A 19322-nucleotide genomic window follows, 5' to 3' on the forward strand; every position below is an offset into this window, starting at 1 on the left:
TAAATCCACCTTGAAAAAAAAAATAATACGAGTTTGCATTTATCCAGAGGTAAGTTTTATTTCATTTCAATTTGACGTGACCTTTCAAGACTTTTTTTTTCTTTTGTTTTTTTACCCAGAATGTCAACAATTTTTTTTTTCATCTCAGTGTATGTAAATTATTCATTGTCATATATATTGTTTCGTTGACGGCTTCGAGTATTTTATTATTTTCCTGAACGAGTTTTGTTACATTATTTAAGCTCGACTCTAATATTCACATCAGGTTGTCGTATATTATTCATGACAGGATTTCTCTTGTCATTTACGGCTTATTTAAAAACCTCATTATTCATTTCTGGCTGTTTTATTTTATTCACACTAAGCCACAAACTTACTTAGCCGAGATGTTGCAAGGTTTAATGAGTTATATATCGAGTAAACCTCTTGTCCAATTGGGCCCAACTTAACTTACCCTAACCATTAGAATTGGGGTCTATATATAATTGGGGTCGTTTAGGATGGTGACCCATTATGACAACCACTCAATTAGACTGAGTTATACGGACCAGATCCCAAAATTTAATGGTTATAGTTATCTTGGGGGCTGAATAGGGCTGGGGTTCTATCACTACTGGGACCCATTATACCCTGGGGCCCATTAGACCCGGGACCAATTAAACCTGGGACCCATTAAACCTGGGACCCACTAGACACAGGGACCCATTAGACTTGCGACCCATTAACCTGAGACCCATTAGACTTGCGACATATTAGATTTGGGACCCATTAAACCTGAGACCCATTAGACTTGGGACCCATTAGATCTGGGTCCCATTAAGCCCTGGGACCCATTAGACCTGGGTCCCATTAAATCCTGGGACCGATTAGACCTGGGACCCATTAGACCCAGGGACCCATTAGACCCAGGGACCCATTAGACCAGCACGAACTCGGAATTAAACCTTGCCATGACCGAACCCAAGTAATGTATAACCAGTCGGTAATTATTATCCTCATGCCTTTCAGAGGGGGATCAGGGAGAGAGAGGGAAGATGGGGAAAAGGAGAGAGCGGAGAGAGAGAAAGAAGAGGGAGGGTGGAGAGTGAGAAAGGAGGGCACCGAGAGAGAGAGATGAAGGAGAGAAGTCTGGTAGGCAAGGGAATAAGAGGGAGGAGAAACGTAAGGAAAAATGAGGGAGGAATGAAGGAAAGGGTAATGTGTGGCGGAGGAATGAGGAAGGGATGGGTAAGGATTAGGGTAATGGCGGGGCAATTAAGAGTAAGATGGAGGTTGGGGAGAGGGATGGAGGAGAAGGGAGAGAGATTGAGGAGAGGGGAGAGGGATTGAGGAGAGGGATTGAGGAAAGAGGTGAGAGGGATTGAGGAGAAGAGAGAGGGAAAGGGATGTGATGGATGGAGTGGAAATGAAGTAGAGGGGAAGGAAAGAGGAAACACTTGTAAGGGAAGGGTGATGAAACAATGGAAGAGAAGGGGTGTAAAAGGGAGAAGGAAGGGTAAGTGAGGAAGAATGGAGAAAGAAGGAGGAGGAGAGAAATGGTGTAGAGGATGCAGTGACGGGGAGGGACAGCTGAAAGAACAAAATACATTAAAGTTGAAATTAATATGAGTCTGTTTAGCCATAATATTTACAGATACAAAATGAACAACAACTATAATGACGTTCATGAATACATATATAACTGTTGTCACATTTTTACGAATATTTTATTTTATTTTATTTTATTGTATTTTATTTTATTTAGCTATTAATTAATTTAGTGAATGAGTGAGTTATTACAAGTATAGAGTTATGAATGTCAAAATAAGTTACAGAATTAATGGAAAGTTATAAAGGTACAATGACATTATTATTATAAGTTTTGGTACGATAAAGAACATTCAAAATAACTTCATTCAATATTATTTTACATATCACCGTAATGTACATAAAGTTACTTTGTACAATATCTTCAGTGTAACAAATATCCAGTGTACATAATATATAATATCTAGTGTACGAATATGTTTAGTGTACAGATATAGTCATTGTATATGTTCATTTTGAATGCACATGCAGTGTACTAATGACATCTGTGTGGGAAAAAGTCTAATGTACACATAACCTCTGTGTACATTTGTGTTAAAGATACACACGACCTCTATATACACACAACTCAAGGTACACCGACCTCTTGTGTGCACAATGCTCGCAGTCTTTCTCTATACATGACTTATGTCTGCACATCGGTTTAATGTTCACATCATCCCTGTACACACGAGCCAAAATACACACATGTGCGTCAGTTTAAGTGTTATTTCCGGCAGGTCGACCAAGCTGCCCCCAGCTGGTCTAATATCCTGGTAGTACCACACTGGCATTAGGAAGGAGGGGGGGGTGGGGGGGAAGGGTGGATGGGAGGAGAAGGGGGATGGGAGGAGAAGGGGATAGGGAAGAGGAAAGTTATAGTGGAGGGATTGGTGCAGGAAGAGGTATAGAGAGAGGTGAAGGGTGGAGGGGAAGGGGGAATGGAGAGGGGGAGAAGTAGTAAAAGGGGAGGGAAGAAGTGGTGGAAGGGGTGGGGAAAGAGTGACACTAAAAAAAATAATACCGAAGTGGATGTTATTATTATTATCATTACAGCCGTGGTAAAAATAGCCAGCCTTAGACAGTTCCAATAACGTGACTACACACTCTCTCTCTTGTGGTTCATTACCTCCCCACTTTATCGTCATTACTGCTTCACCTTCCAACATAACTCAGCACAGGTGATATTAATCTACCCTTCACATGATCCCTTGGCGTGTGTGTTAGTGTCGAGGTAGTAATATTTACCTAGCTGTCAGGTTCTGCCCGTATGAGAGATAGGAAAGAGAGAGGGTGAATTAAGGTAGATTTATGACTCTGATGGTATCTTACATCTCCTTATAGTATGGTCATTTGTGTGTTTGTTTTTTGTTTTTTTTTACCGTCGTCAAAGGAGGTTATTTTCACATATGTGGGAGGTTTATGGCGGTAACGGGCGGGGAATGTGTCCAATTTGACAGATTGAAGCTGAGAGCCGTCGGCCAGCCAGCCAGCCTGACGTGAGTGGTGATAGAGACGCCAATTACCGCTTATCAGAAGTGTTGTATATACGTACAAGGCAACAGCATATCTAGACTCTTATTTAGATCCGTATACGAGATGATATATTTTCTTAGCAATATACACCTGTCCATTTTCAGTCGATTTTCTTGAGTTACATAAAAAAAAGTGATATTAACAACTACAAAGAAAACACCTGTTACTTTCTGTTTCATCTACGATCACTTGGGATATAGTTGACACGAAGGTACATTACAGTTTGGTGTATGTATCGTGACCCTATAGCTCTTACCTTATAGATGGAATGATAAAGAAAGTAGAGGGTTTGTACATAATGAGACGTGACTATATACCTTGTCTCTTATTCCAGGTGAGTGTCTGTCTCTCACCTGTGATTAGGGAGCGATATACAGTTGACTTAGTTAATGGTGTCTCTTTTAAAAATTAATTAACAAAAAACACCTGTGATTATCGAACTATAGGAAGGTAAAAAAAACAATAGTGAATACAATTATCGAGGACAGGTAGGTCAGAAAAATCATCACCCCACTTAGTTTGTTAAGGGGCTGGTATTCATAGAGCTAACTGACGCACTTGAGGGTTTAGAAGGAAGAACATATGTGTGTGTATGGGGTGTGACGTGTAATATTGGGTGTTGTCAAGGGAAGTGAAATGCTAAGTACAGGTGATTATTGGTTGTCCTTCTACGCCACTCCTCAACACCCACTGACACCTGGTGAATATGGCACCGTGAATGGGGCTGACACTCTCTCTCTCTCTCTCTCTCTCTGACCCCCACTAATAACCTCTAATTAAAAGCTGTCAGAAAAGCGCTCGTCACCGCTGTCATGATCATCACAGTAATTTTTTTGTTATGTAGGAATCATTTACTTGTATTTATATTCAGGTAAACGAATTAATTGTTTTGTATTTTGTTGACTATACCCAGTACTACACGTCACACCCCATACGCATATATATTCTTCCTTCTGAATCCTAAAGTGCGTTAGTTAGCTCTATGAATACATCTCCTGGCTAGTAAACTGAGCAAGTGGGGTGATTTTTTTATCAACCTGTCCTGAGCAATTGTGTGTGTGTAGGGGTTGCATGTACGTGATCGTGTGTGTTAAAATATACTGTTTAATTACCTCCAATACTTTATTCTACTAAATTCCACAATTAACATACTGCTGTCTATGCCCGACTCAAATTTATCCGAAAAAAAAGCTGATTATCGAACTCAAACTATATTCTATTAGTATAAATGGATAAAAAAAAATCCCTATCCATCTGTGAAACCTTTCTCAAGATCCAGCTCAATGGACAAAATTCCCAAGTAAAGAAAGACGCCATAACTGCCAAATACGTAACAAAAAACGCTGATTACCGAACCCCTCTTAGCCATTAATAATATAAATCTGGATATCAAACGTTCTTTCTCGGTCTACGAAGCTCTTTTCGAAACACTGAAAGGGAAAAATTTCATACGATAGGTGGACAAGTACAACAATTCTCGTCCCTTACCGAAAAAGGCTGAACCATAAATAAAAACCCGATGTACGATAACCAAACAACACTGCTTCATGACTCAGAGGATCCAAGGTCATATATCTCTTTCTATATACAGTATTAACGGTGTAATACTTCCTGTGGCTCCAGCGCGTAATGGGAAAACAATGGTGTGTGTTACAACCTCTCACTACAACGACTGTCTTGCTAGTAATTATAGGCCAGATCTATAATTCAAGGAGTGACGATAATTTGAGGTCAAAGTCATAACATGTGGTAGTTGTTGTTAGTGGGCGAATTTGGGTATGGGATGGGTAGGGAGTGAGGAGTATAGGGTGAGGGGGAGGTGGGGGTGAGGGGGAGGGAGGTGGGGGTGAGGGGGAGGTCTATATTGTGGATAAGCAGCAGGAAATCTTATTAATATTTTTTTTTATTCATTATTATTATTATTTATTATTATTAACATCGTCATCAATTCAACTTACAATACATCCAATCAGAACACCTGTCAGGAAGCTTCAATCTAACAAAAGATATTTTAAAATAAAGCAACATTCAGAGAAATTAGAACCAATGCCTTGGGAAATCAGATCACCGTCGAGACGATCCAAAGCCTTTGGTAGATCAATAAACCAGTCAGAAGAATCAAATCCAGCACCAACACCATTCAGAATGCTTGGAAATAGCCTGATCCATTGGGTGGGTTAAAAAAAAATTGTAAATCTGATGGTAAGTCAGAGAGAGACGAGAAAAATCCTATTTTTTTCTACACAGTCGTTGTAAAAAAGTGAGGGTTTACACTGAGCTTATACAGTGTTTCGGTGTGTGACTGCCGCCCAGGTGACCCGCGGTCCTCTGCAGTGTGTAGTTCCTCTGCCTCTCTCTCTCTCTCTCTCTTACTGTTTTTAACTTTTCTCTTTCTTCCTTTTTATATTTTATTCTCCCTTTTAGAACACTTTCTCTCGTTCTCTTTCTTCTTTCCATTTTTCTTTCTTCCTCTACCATCTCTTCTCTTTCTCACACGTTTATCTTCTACTCAAATCGTCTCTCTCTCTCTCTCTCTCTCTCTCTCTCTCTTCATCACCAAACCCTGTGGTACTACCTGTGAGTTACGATCCACCATTAATTAACGCGGTAACCACTTTATTTACCTCCCGTGTAAAGGCTTGTCAAGGACTGTGAGCTAGAGCGTCATACCTGTACACCAAATCACACTTATGAGAGGCAGAAACAGAGTGACAAAACGATATGTGAGCTTGTGGATGATATTAATTTGTGAGTCTTGAAGCTCAAAATATCATAATAGCATTTTTTTAATATGTATTTGTTACAATAGAATACACATAGATGGATAAATCATAAGGTATATAAATATATAATAAAGTAGATATACACACAAGTAAATAGGTAGATAGTAAAATAGATAAGGAAAAGTAGGTATATAAATAGAAAGATAAATAAATAGACAGATGAACAAAGTCACAGGTAGAACGGTAGACAGATATAGAGATACAGAAATAATATAGTATAAAAGAAATCTAGGAAAAGTTTAGTCTTCCCATCACTAGCTTTGGTGGAGGTCAGTGGCTGGTCTTGGAAAAAAAACGAAAACAGTAGGTTAATCTTTTCTGTTTTCTACACCACGAGACCTGTAAGCTGGCGGAGAGAGAGAGAGAGAGAGAGAGAGAGAGAGAGAGAGAGAGAGAGAGAGAGAGATTTAAAAATATAATTACTGAACCACTGTCTAGGTCCCTCGTACAGTATGTTGTCATAGCTCCTTGTACACACAGAGAAAAGCTCATATCTAAGGTGTGCAATGTCTGGCTTCTCTTCATAATAACAATCTGTATCTAGACCTAACCAAACCTGACCTGACCTGACCTGACCTGACCTAACCTAACCTAACCTAACCTAACCTGATCTCTACCAAAAACTAAATAATGTTTGAGTATATATTTACAAAGACAATGTTGTATCATACGAGCGCTTTAGTTGAGACAGTAAACATATCTAAAATAAAGTTGATATTTCTAGAACAAATACCGAATTTAGTTAGAAATAAGAAATTAAACTCTGCTTTTAAAAGATTTACTCGAACATGTAGAGGAATATTTTCATTATATACAGAATATTACTCTCAGGTATTTTTTTTTTAATTTCCGTTAGTGTATTATAGAACTAGTTTATGTATCAGTTTGTGGTATTGACCTCTAACGAACACAAATACATAGTTATGATTAAAACACTCCTCTTAAACTGTTATTCTCTGCCCGATAAAGATATTAAAAATAAAACGCGTAACTTTTAGGTTATTGTAAACAGTAATCTGGCAGCTGATTGGTTCTGGCATGGCATGACGAAAAGTTTATCTACCAATCAAAGGGGTTAGAAATGTTTCGTTTCACCTTAGTCTAAATTCATTACAGTATTTTTATTTTTTTCAATGATCGTTTTCTTAGCACTTAAATTAATCAAAATGTTTACGATGAATTAGATTTTGAAAATTACAATTAAAATAAGAATATTTCGATATATTTTAAAGCAATTAATATATAATCCTACCCGGAAACGTGCGATGTATTTTGGAAAATTGGATCACTGATGTAAGGCTTCTCAATAATCCTTATCATTAAAACAAATTTTATCTGATTAAAATGTCTTTCAGCAAAATGTTTCGTTCATAATAGTTCATGTGGCGGTAATACTGAGTCAAACATTATTATCCACTTGTTTAACTCAGCCTGGAAAAGCAAACGCGTTAAACTGATTAAACTGAGAATAATAAAGAAAGGAACAACAACTACAATAACAACAATTGTAATTATAACAACTATAACAACCAACAACAACAACATCCACAACAGTATCAGCTAAAGCCCTATCATTAACAGCAACAACAATAACACGAATCATGGTAACGAAATTAACATGAACAACAATATTATCAGCTAAAACTGTCATCACCAATAATAATAATAGTACTAACACCATCACCACCAAAAACAACAAAGACACCAATAATAACAATGACCTCATTAGTGGAAACAACAGCAACAACGATCATAACAAAAACAACGTTATTTAGACACAAACGAGATTAAGATTTATTGAGTTTAGGTTAGGTTAGGTTAGGTTACGTTAGGTTACGTTAGGTTAGGTAATAATTTATTCTAGGCTTCACCTCAGCTGGGGAAGGTGTCTAGAGGGTTCCTACTATAAGTAACAAATCTCTCTAATTATTGCACCTGAAGTGTCTATAGCCCGTGAGTGTGCTGCTGTACTGTTCTGTGTATTTAGAGTTTTTTTTTATAGACTATAATGTGTTCGAACCCAGAGCTCACCGTCTACGTTCTCTTGATAACAGTCGTGGGCTAATGTAGACAATGTAGAAAAACTCAACCCATGACACACCACACCACACCATGGGATCAGAACCTGTACAGCTATAGATAACTTTCTCAATAATGCTGATTAATTTCATTACCACGATGTGGGTTATAGTCAATATCATATAAATACATGATATTCTTATTAAATTGTCTAAAATCAAAGAGTGTAACCAGTTTAATTGCTGTACAAGGTAATTAAAGGTTCTAATTAACTGAGTCTAGCCAATACTTCCGCTGCCCAGGTAAAATGCTGTTGTGGGGACGTATTTATTCGCCACTGGCCAACACCTAATGGTGATTGGGGTGTTATGTGTTACAGTAGTAGTAATAGTAATAATAATAGTAAAAATAGTAATAATAATAATAGGTCCGTATTCCACAATGTAATAGTAAGTTAACTATTCAAATCATCATTCGTTGAACAACTCGAAGCTTGTATCTCGTGGGGCGTATCAACTAACCAGATGTAGTCATGGTTACGTCTTCAGTTTAATCCGCCAGGTTTCAATATTCTTCGGCCAAAACTAGATGCACACACACACACACACACACACACACACTGCAGTACCCAGCAAACTCAAAGCCTTGAGGGGAAATTCACTGAGTTTCCCTTTGTGACGGGAAGAGGAGGAGAATAGGGGAAAGGATAAGGAGGATTAGGGACGAAGAAAGTGACTCGGGAAGACAGAGGGAGAGGGAGAAGACCATTGATCTGGCAGAGAAGCGATTGATCTTTTTTACGTCATTGTACGGAAGTGGCTGAGTTGTTGGTGTATTACAAATATTGGTTCCACGTCCGATTTTTGTAGCGTTGAATATTGATGGCGTTGATTATCTCCCTGGTGTTATTATAGAATATTGGTGGCGTTGATAAATTCTCCGATTTTGGTGTTGTGGCGTGAATCAACTCCCAGGCGTTGATGTTGTGGCGTGGATCAACTCCCTGGCGTTGATGTTGTGGTCATGGATCAACTTTCTGGCGTTGATATTGAGGTGTGGATCAACTCCCTTTGCGTTGATGTGTGATGGTAGCGTTACTCTTTGTTTACACTAGTATATGGAGTGTGAACGCTGACTGGACACCCTTGAGAGTACCCGAAACCTTATAGAATATAATTATACACCAGCAGTGAAAATTTACAGCATTTTGTCTCCTACTTCCAATGGGATATTTATATATACCACTAATTATTACAAATTTCTTATTACCTATTTTGTCGTTGTATTAGAAGGAGCAGGAAGAAAGGCTCGTAACACTAATCAAATAAATGATGGATTTCCTGGAACTCCTCAACCTAAGATGCCTCAGTCTGGAATTTATTTGGAATTCCTTTCTCCGGATCACTATACGATGAGACGCTGTAACAGACAACTGACCTCTGTGAAGTCTTTGTTGTCTGTAATTAGTTTAGAACCCCATTGCAATTACGGACTTGAGGGAACTTTTGTCTCAAGATTCAAGAGTCTCTGAAGCTATTTAGAACGATAAGGGTAGAGACGTGTAAGTTCTCGTCATATTTTTTGTCTATTTAGAGTTACCTCTTGTGTCAAGGTTCAGAGAAGATAGGTGTGTGTTTGTTATCCTTCCGGAGTATTAAAGTGACTCTTTTAGTTCATCCCGTTGCCGGTCGATGTAAAATGCTGGGTTTACTTTGTGATGGACATTAAAGCGCGGCAAGCTATTTTTTGTTACGTCAATGACTTCACTGTTTCTTGCAGGCCATTCCTTGGAGCTAATGCAATCAACTCCATGAAGATCGATTAAATCCTTCGACACACTGAACATTAACACTTTTTTATAACGATTAACAAGAGCCGGGAGAAATCAGACACGTGTCGTTGTTTTAAAGCATTGACTGAGGTGTTCCCTTGCCAATGATCAAAGATATTTGACTAAGAATGATGTGAACTAATGAAAGTTAATATGACATCGGAAAATACACTAAACATTGGCATACATTGTGAATAAACTGAAAAGCTAGCACTAGGTGCTGTAATGATTTGAGATGAGTGTCGAGAGAACGAGTTTGGTTGAGCCAGAAGGACGCCACCAGTATGAGAATCAGCACAGCTAACAAAAAGGTTCTCTTATGTTAGGGTGATGCTCACTCGAGCACGGCTTACTTTCTATGCTGGGATGGTCACAGTGGCCTTGTTAGCGAGCCTTTAAGGGGAGGTAGTCTACGTGATTGAGCCTTTGTGTTTCTTTGTGGTTGACTGCCTCAGTTTCCTCATGGTCGTGCCTCTCCGTGGAGGTTCTTTGGTACTTTCTGTAGGAGTGTTCACTTATCAATCCACTGGACGGTATGAAGGAAAATGGAATGGGAAATATTTTGATATATTTTGTACGATTATTCACACCACCGTAATAACTTGTCACGTTCTGGCATAAGATGATGTAAATAACGATATAAAAACAACATTAATCTGGGGGTCTTTCTGATATCTGATTTCCCCCAAGACTATCAGGATCGAGGTCATAGTGGTGAGTTATGATCTCAATAAGAGTTTTTTTAAGGGTCGTTTATACACGGTCACGTTATTGGATATTTAAAGTCGTCCTCAGGTCATCCATTGAGTCATTGAGTCATCCTTCACTGCCTCTATTGGGTCAACCTTCACTTGTAGTTTATTCCTCGACTTTCCTCTTGTTTCTGTATCATCATCTTCATCTTCCCCTCCTTCCCTATCCTTCTAATCCTTCTCTGTCATTCTTCCTCGTCTTATCTTTTATCTGTATCCGTCCTCTTCCCTTCATCAATACAGGTTTCCTCCCCTTCTCCTTCCTACCGCTAGACGCGTCTGTTATTTCCTCTCTGCTTCTCTCCCTTCCTGATATGAACGACGCACAACGCACAGCTTCTCACAATATGAATTTTCATTGAGTGTTTCAGAGCCCAACTGAAGCAGGTCGTCTCTTATAGTTAATGAGAGTTTCTGTCAGTGTGTGTGTGTGTGTGTGTGTGTGTGTGTGTGTGTGTGTGTGTGTGTGTGTTATCATTGCTAACTCATTATTTACCTCTCTCTTTGTGTCTCTCTGTCTCTATCTCTCTCTTTCTCTTTATTTATCTCTCTCTCTCTCTCTCTCTCTCTCTCTCTCTCTCTCTCTCTCTATTTGTTAGCACCGGTCTCTTGGATATTCGGTTTAACACTTTTGTTGACATACTTCGCGTCACAGACAGAACAAAGATACAGGAATTCGGATGAGGACGAAATTATTCTCCGCTTTTTCCTTTCTCTCCCTTCCTCTGTTCCTCCTTTCCTCTCACATTCCTTTACTCACTTCTAATTCCATCTCCCTTTCTCTTATACTCTCCATTACTCTTGTTCTCATTTTCTTTATATTTTTTTCCTCTTTCTTCGTTTCTTCCCACAATTCTCTCTTTTGCTTACCCCGTTTTCTCCCTCCGGTGAGAGTGGTAACTTTACTTACCTCTACCCCTTCCTTCCTTCCTTCCTTCCTTCCTTCCTTCCTTCCTTCCTTCCTTCCTTCCTTCCTTCCTTCCTTCCTATCCCTACCACCCTACGCCCTCTGCCCCCTCACTACCCTACACGTATGGGTAGGCTCAGGCGCCCCACTGGGGAGCCCCAATGATCCCGGATAATTTGGGCACGAGAGTCAGGTTACCCCGGGGTGGGTGGCGAGGGGGTGTGGCTGGGTGGTGTGGTCGAAGTTGGCACTCTAGTTGCTCAACAAAATATACACTACCAATATATTTCAGCCTCGACTATCTCCTGGTGAAATATTTTTAGGGATTTAAATATCCATGGGCGATATGTAGGCTATGCATTCCTGATTTGCATGACTGTGATCCAAATTTCGAGGATTTTTGTATTCGTGGTTTACAAATTTGAAGGACGTATGTTCTGTGATTTTCATAGTTTGGTTTCGTGTGTGTTTGTGTGTGTGTGGGTGGGTGATTAGTGTTGATTCAAACATTATTTTACCTCAATTATATAGCATTCCTATTTCAGTTAATCAATTACTCGTCATTCATGTATTCGTGGGCCCAGGTGTTCAATATTCAGGTATTCGCGTCTCAAACATTCGTCCTACACATATGGTTCAAACATTTGCGCCTCATATATCTCGTGGTCTAGATATTTGGTATTCACACATCCTCGTCTCGACGTCCAGTGCGACCAGCCGTCCTCCAAATATCACGGTGGCAAATATACGTGATCCGCATAAGGCGTTCAAAATAAATGTGTCCCGTTCATCCGCGGCTCAAACACCTCTCTAGATTGATGGTGAATCGAACACTGGTGGTACAACCAAGCTCTCACAACCAACCTATAGGAAAACTCCGTGTAAATCCTTTTAAACCAAATATGGTGTTATAAACTTGTGGTTTTATTGTGAACTGCAAGAGCTATAGTGGCACTGTATGAGTATTTGTTTATTTTTTCAGGTAGGATGAAGTTGGACTCAGTTGTGTTGGTCGGGGACAAAAAATATATAAAATTTTTAGCGAGAACCAATTTTATGACGATTTCTGTGTTGCTGATTCGTGTTCTGACAACTTGCGTGACATCATCTTGCATAATTGACAACTTACATAACGGCAACTTGTTTTACAGCGGCATGAGTGTCAGTGTTACATTTTTCGATTAATTTCCTTTTGATGATGCATGTTCCAGCGATTTACATTTCGATAATATTGATTTAAATGGTAAGTTGTTGGCGTCGAATACACGGAAGAATCCAACCAAACAAAATGGTACCTAATATTAAGACATATTGAGGAATAAAATTAATTGAACTATGGAAACGTCTGATTGCGTTTACTGAAGAAAAAAAATATTACGAAAATTCCTACTAAACTGAGACGGAATGAGTGAGGTATACTGTACCGTGTGTAGCAGTCATAACCTAAGAGAATGTCACCAGTCTCTAGTGTCTCCTGGTGATACGAGACACCGGTGCTGGTACAGTGTGTGTCTGGTGGTACAGTAAATGGAACACAGTTACCGTAAACAGTGATTGGGGAAAGCAGTACGTCGCTGTTGTCATATTGTGGACACTTTAGGAGCGGGAGGTGGAGAGCTGCCATCATAAACCGTGACTTGGAAAAAAATATATAAAAAATAGTGGTGCAGTATTTTCATCCAATACGTTTCGGAATGTTTCAGGGATTTTGATGCTAGACAGACGTGTCGTACCAGAAGACTTTACCTTCTGGTCTAGTGCTGCAGAAGTCAACATCAAAATTTTTACAGTATTCAAAGATCAACAGGAATAAAACCCTCTAGACAGTATCCTTAAAACCACCGTCTAAAACTCACTGTCTAAAACACACTGTCCATCACCTTCCACCAGTCGTCCTGATTTCTCATTCATGGGGATTTCTTTTAATAGTCTGAGCAAAAACTTCATTAACATTATGACAAAAAATATTAATATTCTGGTGACTTTTTACGACCATATTTCCCAGCTGTTAGTGTATGTTGTGACCGAGGCTACAGGCACTCGGTTTCATATACGAGTATTGTGTTCTGGTCTCACATAAAAAGCTTCATATGAGCAAAATATTACCAAGAATCATGGAAAAAACTCTCAATTATCTTTAAGTATCTTTTATTAAACTATAAATTCCACCTACAAATAAAGACAAACTGATATTATTCCCCCAACTTCCAAATAATGGTTCCCTCTGATTTTGGTCATATCATTGTCAGTGTAGAGAGCGTGCCGATGTTTGTCCTGACCTCAACGCCTCATTGTTGGTTCATATGGAGTCTTCATTATACAAGCATTAAATATAAAATTCCAACAGTTCCTGGTGGGTATAATGTATGCAATGAATTCATACTCATCTACCTATTACTATGAGGGAACGTAACAGGGCCCAATGTCTCATTTGCTACTTATGGTCCGATTCTCATACCATAGATAAGTATTAGTTCTTTGACTAACTGCTCCACTATATAAATTTTTGACAGTAATGTTCATTTTGCTTTGAATGATCCTCAGTTACTTGTATTAAGTGAATAAAACACAAACCCAGGCTTAGATTATAATCTAAGCCTGGTTTTATCTGTTTAATTCTCTAACTCAACACACAGTTTAGTGATCAATGTAAAATGATCACCGAGAGTTAAAACAAGACAAGTTAATGACAACTCTCCGTCTACTTGGAATATAAAAGTTATAAAACAATAATTTAGTTAATAGTATTCATCAGCTCTCACGAGAAAACAGTGTTGGTAATATATTTTTGAGGTAAATTGAGACAGAGAGAGAGAGAGAGAGAAGCTCGTAGGAGAACACAGTCATTCCTGAAGCGTCCGTGGTGGGTGAAACTCCTGCTCATCACCACGGCGGGAGTGGAAGAGCCATCTGGTCCATTTTACGAGAGCGATACTCAAAGGTTGAGCCAGGCAGCAACCATCTGGATTCACTAGGGTTCACTGCCAGGGAATTGTTCTCTCACTCGACCATAACTCTGGCTGCTGATGTTCTTCAGTTGCGGCAGTCAATTCCCGGAATACGAAACCTGTGATTGGCTGATTGACTGATTCATTGGCTAGCTGACTGACTCTCTAGTTGAGTGATTGACTGAATGATTGACTAACTGACTCACTGACTTGCTGTGAATTATAATTAATCCGTTCAAACACAACTATATGGATTTTCTTTATCAATATTCTATTTAGAAACATTTTGAACATCTCACAGTCTAGTGCCATTTTGATATTACAACACAATCAGGTCCAAAATCAGATGCCTTTATAGCAATATTCCCACAATTAGATCAATAACCAGGTATCAGTAGTGTATTTTATCACAGTTAACGCCATAATATAATAAAACAACTGGGATATTCTCCAAATTATATATATGTAGTATAAGACAAAGCACAAATAACCTCACAATGGTATTCCTAATTTAGAATAATATATGTATAGTCTCACACCTTTTTTTATACTTAACGAAAGTAAGTGAAATGTGCTCTTTGTAGTCGTCTGTAATTTACGAATATTAACGAATGTCTTTTTCTCCTACACATATAAGATTATTTTGATATATTCTCAGTCATGTCAATAATATATTCGTTGTATTTTTTCCCTTTCTTATTCTTCTTTTAATTCAATATTCTCTTTATCAACTTCTCTTTTTTTTGTATCGTCTCCAGCAGTTAACTTCTTCCTCTTCTTCTTGATTATCTTCTTCCTTGTTATCAGCGGAAATAATTAATGTTCCCTGACGAGACACACACACTTACGTCACCCAGTAATTGTCCCTATTAATAGTGGTTGCATGTCAGGGCTACCGGGTCCTGACATGCAAGTACTCTCCCCCACTCTCTGTCTGTCTGTCTGTCTGTCTGTCTTTCTTGTCCTCTCTCTCTCTCTCTCTCTCTCGAATTTTATGACTTTCTGTCTCTCTGTATATCACACTCTTTCTCCACTTCTTACATATTTTAACGATATAAACCTATTGAAATATTTCTACGTACATGTAGACATGCACATACACAAACTCAAATATGAAAAATGCACATGAAAGTCGCACACACACACACACACACACACACACACACACACACACACACACAGAGTAGGGTGTAGGCTTTAGTCGCCCGTATTTTTTAACGTTTCGGTGGATCTTTTTACTGTATGTTTAGTCAATAGCAAGAACACGACCTGTATAGATTAGACAGACAGATAGACAGCTAGGAAAATAGAAAAATCACGATAATTGGGCGATAATAATAATAATAATAATAATAATAATAATAATAATAATAACTCTCTTCCTCATCTATCTTAACTTCTCCTTCACCTCATGGTTTCTCCCTCCCTCCTTCCCTCCCTTCCCTCATTCCCTCCCTCCCTCCCTCCCTCCCTCCTCCTCCTTCCCTCCCTCCCTCATTCCCTCCTTCTCTCCTCTCTCCCCCTCTTTCTCTCCTTCCCTTCTTCCCTCCCTCCCTCCTTCTCTCCTCCCTCTCTCTTTCTCTCTCCCGCTCTCCCTCCCTCCCTTCTTCTCTCCCTCACCTCCTTTCCTTCTCTCTCCTGTATTACAAAGTGCACTAGTAATTATAGAAACTCGCCTTCATTACCCTAATCCTGGGATATCCATGGGAAATGTCCTTTACGGCAGTGGGACTCGATATTCTTTTCACTATTGTATATCGTAAAAAAAAATGATAAAGATTAGTTAAATTTGCGTTTGTTTTAAGTGGGATTTATTTGTGTATATTTAATGTGTGTTTATGTTTTGATTTACTTATTTATTGGTGGTTTTTTTGTTTTTGGTTTTGTTGATAGATTTTTCTTTAAAGTTCTTGTTATTTATTATTATTATTATTATTATTATTATTATTATTATTATTATTATTATTATTATTATTATTATTATTATTATTTTCATCGTTATCACAGTCATCATTATTATTATTATCATATGTATATTCAGGTGGACTGTGCACCTGTACATAAGTCAGTGTTTGTATAATTCACGTACACTACTCAAAAACCCGTATAGTGTTATGTACACCTCTGGCAGCTCACAGAATAACACCTGGACGAGTTTTGACCTTTGCGTTTGATGCGTTAATGTGACGAGAGGATTACCTGCTGCTGCTAAATTATTCAGGGCATGGACTAGGTGGCACCCGATGTGTGAGCTGCTAATTCGACTTAATACGACTTTCAATAAATGGTTTGCAATGAGCCGACTTACTATGGAAGACAATCAGCTGTTGCGATGTAAACAACTAAATGGGCATTGTAGGTAGGCAGCTGGTGAGATGTAAACAGCTGACTTGGAGAGAGAGAGAGAGAGAGAGAGAGAGAGAGAGAGAGAGAGAGAGTACATTTTTAAAACGCTAAGTATGATATGAAAGGACACACCCAATCCCAGTCATGTTACACACACATTCTCTGCCATAGGGTAACATCATAACCCTCTGTTAACCCTTCCTTTGGTCCCCCTCCGTTTCAATAACTAGGGGTAGCCATAAAAGTAGTAATATAATAATCAAGAGCTTTCAACCTCCCCCATTTACAGATTAGCATAATGGTAGTTCGTGTCTATGTTAAATATCATACCTTAATAAAATCGTATATATTTACACCATAAGAGGAAAATTTAGTATCAAGATTTTTAAATATTTCTAAGTAATTTTTCCTGTGACTGGGGAAAAACATAGCTATTTCAGGGTTAAGTCTTAATGCATTTTCCTTGTAACTTGGGGAGGGGGGGTGTAACTATTTATGGTAGTCTTTATGCAATTTCGATGCAATTTTTAGTTACTCTCTCTGTGAAGGAACTTAATGATAGTCCTTTAAAAACTTTCTCCCATTTCCAGTTAGGGTGAAAATTTTAACTTACAAAGCTTGGAGAATCTATTTTGGTTTCTTTGCTTAAGTTAGTCAGCTAGATACGTTTCCTTTTCACTTTAGCTAAGATAGAATTTAACACACGAAGCTCTGAGAATCCATTTTTGTGTCGGAAGTAAAAAGAGCAAGTCGGAAGCTGTCTCACCTCTTCCAGTTAGTAATGGGTGATGATGAGGGCGGGAGCAGTGGTGTAAGATGACAGTAAAGAGAGTATAGTGATGATAGTGAAGGTTAGTACTGGCAAGAGTGTTTATAGCGAGGCAGGATAGCGGAGGTGGTGGTCTTGATGCAGGAAAGGAGGCGGAGTGACACTTATCACTTCCCAGATATAAACCTGACACAGAGACAAACAGCCATTCTTGAGTGGTGTGTTCTGGGGAGCTTCAGAGGTTACATAACTCCATTCACTCGTGTCTTACTACCATCATCCTCTACCAGATTTGCATTGAATTAAAGGACAACATTAAATGGCTTTTAAATACATTTTTCATATCTAACTGAAAGCAACAATTGTATCAAGTCACGAAGAGGAATTACCTTTACCTGTTCTGTATACCAATAGCTGTATGGCAATTCTGTTTATGTGTAAGAAAAAGTAACTATTGCATCTTTGAATCACTACAGAGAAATTACAGAGCGTAAATTTTTATTATTAACCTGTATTTCTACTTAGTCTGAGTGAATGTTTTTATTATTATTATTATTATTATTATTATTATTATTATTATTATTATTATTATTATTATTATTATTATTATTATTATTATTATTATTATTATTAGCCCGCTTAAGCTCAGATATAAAGATTCGTTTCCTTGTTTTATACCGTTAAATACGTGTTAGTTCTCTGAGGTGTATTTACAGTTAATGAACCGGTGTCATTAAACTCCAATACATTTAGTGTCCAACTTATTAATGGAACACGAGGCACTACAGGCTATAATGCTCAGGTGAACAAGTGACCAAACCAGGTGTATTTATAAGACTCTTGAGTGAATTTTTGTGATGATGCAGCCTCTTGACACTCTCTGCCATACATAAACTTACATACATGTATACCCACATATAATGTACAAATATATATACACACGCTTTCAGAGATATACATAAATACATACGCACACACAGCAAACATACATGCATACTTATATATTCAGACACGTAGAAAAACTCTAGTATGCATTTACAAACTTTAACACACACACACACACACACACACACACACACACACACACACGTTTTTCTCGCTCGCACGCTCAAGCTGTACTCTTATATGGGTGTGCGTGTACAGTACGTGTGTGTGTGTGTGTGTGTGTGGGTGGTAGGTGATAGTGGGTGTTTGTTACTGAGGGTGTGTGCGGTGGTAGTCAATGGTGTGTGTGTGTCAGTAAGTGACTGGTTAGTTAATGTAGAGGCTGGTGTGATACTGTGGCTGAACTGTTCCTGTGATCATCCTCTCTCTCTCTCTCTCTCTCTCTCTCTCTCTCTCTCTCTCTCTCTCTCTCTCTCTCTCTCTTTGTCCCCTTTCTTCCTCTCGCTCTTCCTCTTTCTGACTTCCCCTTTTTTCCACGACCTTTTCTTTGAGAACCTCATTTAGTGTTTGCATTTGTTAATACATGAGTCACGTCCTGGTGAATGGCGGGGTTTATAGCGTGTGTTAAGAGCCTCGTTCATGTTAATTTGATATCAGCAGACTCCGCTGGGCGGGCCTGGAGCCTGTCACCCGGGATACCCTGTTGAAGGGTCCGGTTCATCATATATATATATATATTTATATATATATATATATATATATATATATATATATATATATATATATATATATATATATATATATATATATATATAAATATATATACACACTGACTGCAAATAATATAATGTGAATATATTATAGGCATACATTGTGTGTGTGTGTGTGTGTGTGTGTGTGTGTTTATGATGTGTTCTAGGGATCTGGTGAGCTCTCCTACCCACGAGGAAATGCACTTGAGTAGGAAGGAGGAAATGTGT

The sequence above is a fragment of the Homarus americanus genome, unplaced genomic scaffold (assembly GCF_018991925.1).
Source record: "Homarus americanus isolate GMGI-L3 unplaced genomic scaffold, GMGI_Hamer_2.0 scaffold32531, whole genome shotgun sequence".
Taxonomy (NCBI): Eukaryota; Metazoa; Arthropoda; class Malacostraca; order Decapoda; family Nephropidae; genus Homarus; species Homarus americanus.